This window comes from Myotis brandtii, unplaced genomic scaffold (genome assembly GCF_000412655.1).
Source record: "Myotis brandtii unplaced genomic scaffold, ASM41265v1 scaffold237, whole genome shotgun sequence".
Taxonomy (NCBI): domain Eukaryota; kingdom Metazoa; phylum Chordata; class Mammalia; order Chiroptera; family Vespertilionidae; genus Myotis; species Myotis brandtii.
Window position 1 is genome coordinate 4,098,369 of NW_005358943.1, and position 4,159 is coordinate 4,102,527.

Here is a 4,159-nt window from a genome sequence, read left to right on the forward strand (position 1 = left end):
GACCACCAGGGGGGAGCTCCTGCATTGAGCATCTGCCCCCTGGTGGTCAGTGTGTGTCATAGTGACCAGCCATTCCCAGTCTTTCTGCTGTTAGGGTCAATTTGCATATTACTCTTTCATTATATAGGAGTGCCTGGCCAGCTTGGGTGAGGGGCTGATGGGTGTTTGCAGGCTGGCCACAACCCCTTCAGGGTGGGCATCCCCTCTGGGGTGCCTGGCCAGTCTGGTTGAGTGGCTGATGGCAGTTTGCAGGATGGCCAAGCCCCCAAGCAGGGACACTCACCCCACGAGGGTGTAGCCAGCCTGGGTGAGGGGCTGATGGCTGATTGCAGGCTGGCCAAGCCCCCCAGCAGGGACCCTCACCCCATGGGGGTGTGGCTAGCCTGGGTAAGGGGCTGAGGGCCGTTTCCAGGCTGCCCACAGCCCCTTCAGGGTGGGGGGGTCCTGCTGGGGTGCCTGGCCAGCCTGGGTGAGGGGCTGATGGCCGTTTTCAGGCTGGCCATGACCCCTGGCAACCCAAGCTCCCAGCCTCTCCTCCCCCCCCCCCACAGTGGGCAGGCTGGAAGCAGGTATCTGCGATTTATTTATCTTCTATAATTGAAACTTTGTAGCCTTGAGCGGAGCTCAGGGCAGGCCAGGGCAGGCGGGAAGCTTGGCTTCCTCCATCACCGGGGGGGGAACCCAAACCTCCTGCTCACTCCAGCTCTGTGGCCACCAACATCTTAGTTGGGTTAATTTGCATACTCGCTCCTGATTGGCTGGTGGGCATGGCTTGTGGGTGTGGCAGAGTGATGGAGTGATGGTTAATTTGCATCTTTCTCTTTTGTTAGTGTACATATGAGTGAAATCATATGTTTCTAAGCTTTTTCTGACTGACTTCTTTCACTTAGCATAATATTCTCAAGGTCCATCCATGTTGTTGAATATGTCAGTATTTCATCTTTTCTTATTGGTGAGTAGTATTCCATTGTGTATATATGTAAGAAGTTAGCATTTTAAATATGTATATCTTTGTATAATTTAACTTTGTCTCTGAAACCAAGGACTCGGGAATCCCTATAGACACAGTTACAGAATTATTTGAGCAGGTGTCAAAAACTTGGGAAGTATTGCATGGTTGTATCAATGGTTAAGATTATATTCTTTGAAATCAAACAACCCTGTGTTTGAATCCTGCTTTTCCCATTTTGTTGCTGTGAGACCTTGGATAAATTATATAACTTCTTTGAGCTTAATTTTAGCTTACATATATGTGGGTAATTATACTCAGTTTGTAGGACTATTATAAGAAGTAAATTAACACAATGAATAAAAAATGATTATCATGGTACCTAGTACATAACAAGCACTTAATATATGATAATATTACTTGGATAGTTGTATAATTTTTATTTGATATTTACTGTATTATTTAAAACTTGAAGTTTTTAATGGGAAGGAAAAGGGTAGAGAAATTATCTATATGAGAAGGAAAGAAAAATTACAGCTGTTCCCACTGGGAGCTCAGTTTATTTAATATCCAGGTTTCTCCACCATTCATTTTCCAGAAGTTTCTGTCCATGATTCCCTAGATGCTCTTCCCTTACCTGAGTTTGATAAACATTTATCTTCACTTAGTTCAACTAAGACAAATTAAAGAAAGGACTGAGGGGTTAGGTGTGTGGGAAGCTATGTCAATAAAAAAAATCTGAGATGTAGAATCCATTCAAAGGGTTTTCCTTAAAAGAACAGAACTAAGAGGTCTACACTGTGCCATGAAGTTGACTGGATTTCTGTCTATCATATTAATGTCTTTTTTAAATATATTTTTATTGATTTCAGAAAGGAAAGGAGAGGGAGAGAGAGATATAGAAACATCAATGATGAGAGGGAATTATTGATAGGCTGCGTCCTGCACACCCCACACTGGGGATCAAGTCGCAACCTGGGCATGTGCCCTTGATCGGAATCGTACCCAGGACCCTTCAGTCTGCAGGCTGACATTCTATCTACTGAGCCAAACTGGCTAGGGTGTTGTTGTCTTTTGATATCCTAGAAAATGATTTCTGTTTTTATTTTCAAGGCAGCTGCTTCCTAACTCCTCTCCTTTGCCTTTTTCCTTTACTGGGAAGAGTAAGGGTTTTAGTGCTGCCAGTAAAATAATAATATAAACTCCATAAAACTAATATTCTATAAATAAAGGAGAATCTCATTTAACAGAAAAAAAATTGTGACTGAAGCCAGGAAAGTTCCTCAAAGAGACAAAATGCCTATCAGTCTGAAAAAGAATAGAGAAAGAATAAGCAAGGGCAGAGAGGAGGAAGTAGAATTGGTGGGGAAGTACATTCACTTTATTATCACTGTGCTATTATTTTAGTCACAGAAATACTATAAAAAAGGGATAACTCTTTTGGTATATCCTCCTTCAAATATGTTTTCCTGAGAAGCTTATCCCCATGGTAATTCCAGGCAGCTCTACCAATATTTCCTCTTCTCCACTCTCTCCCTGAAGTCAGAATTATCTGAGCTTGTCCTCAGTGCTTTTTGCAATGTTCTGCAAAGATATTCCTGAATGCCCATAAAAAAGGTGAGCCCAATGAGAATGCATATCATTTGGCCTTCTCTAGAACCAATTGGATACTGAAACACATTTTTTAAAAGTCATGATGTCTATTTATTCTCCACACATTACTCTTCTCACCATGGCTAGCACTCAAGAGTTAGGGCCATTTGTGCCAAGTGTGGCTGGTGGAGACCCTTCTTTCTATGAGTTTCCTATAACACAGAGCACTGGGTCAATCTTGCAGACCACCATGGAGCCTCCAACACTGCTGTCAGTACAGGGGAACTCAGCAGACCTTCCCCAAACCTCCTTCCCAAGCAGAGGAGGCAGGGATGTCCATAGGGCCTTGCATTTGGGGAAGAGAAGTCACTAATTAAGTTTGTGAGCTAAGAGCATACTTGATTCATGAGAGTAAGTTCCATACCTTTATTTACTATATTTCCAGCTTATAATTGGCACAAAATAGATGTTCAATAACTTTATTGGATGAGTGAATAAAGAAGAACTAAAATCATGAGACTACTTCTGGCCCTGAAAGGAGTAGTTATGCTTCTCTTTTACTATTAATGGCTGGTGGAATAAGTGATTTTATATTATTCTGAGGCATTTGTTGCCTAGGTTATACCACATTATCAATCTCATCTGAGATTTTGTATAATTTAAAAAAGCAATTGTCTATCATTGTCTCTCTCATACCTTTGTTATCACTTCTGGGAGGGTCTTCAAATATTCTCCTCATTAGTTAGGTGGAGATATCTATGTAAATGTCTTTTATAATTATCTAAAATTCAAATATAAGTTGGAGCTTCATGTGGTCTCATCTTTACAAGATACCCCAATTAAGAAATATAAAATTTCCTACTATATTAGGCTACTCTACCAAGCCTGGGAGACATCACAGCTCTACCTAATACATAGAAACAAATATAGGGAGGCTGCCAAAATGAGGAGACAAAGAAACAGGTTACAAATGAAAGAATAGAACAAAACTCCAGAAAAGAATTAAATAAAATGGAGACAAGCAATCTACTTGATGCACAGTTCAAAACACTGGTTATAAGGATGCTTAATGAACTTAGTGAGAACTTCAACAGCATGAAAAAGGGCCATTCAGAAATAAAGGATACTCTAACTGAAATAAAGAATAATTTACAGGAAATCAACAGTAGAGTAGATGAAGCCAAGAATCAAATCAGCTATTTATAATATAAGGAAGCAATAAACACCCAATTAGAACAGCAAAAAGAAAAAAGAATCCCAAAAAATGAGGATAGTGTAAGCAGCCTCTGAGACAACTTCAAGAAAACCAACATTTGCATCATGTGGATTCTAGAATAAAAAGAGAGAGAGCAAAAAATTGAAAATGTATTTGAAAAAATGGCAGAAAAGTTTCCTAACTTGATGAAGGAAGCAGGCTTACAAGTCCAGGAAGCACAGAGAGTCCCAAACAAGATGAACCCAAAGAAACCCATACCAACACATATTGTAATTAAAATGCAAAAGGTTGAAGACAGAGAATCTTAAAAGCAGCAAGAGAAAAGCATTTAGTTACCTATAAGGGAGCTCCCATAAGACAGTGAGTTGATTTCTCAATAGAAACTTTGCAGCCAGAAGGGA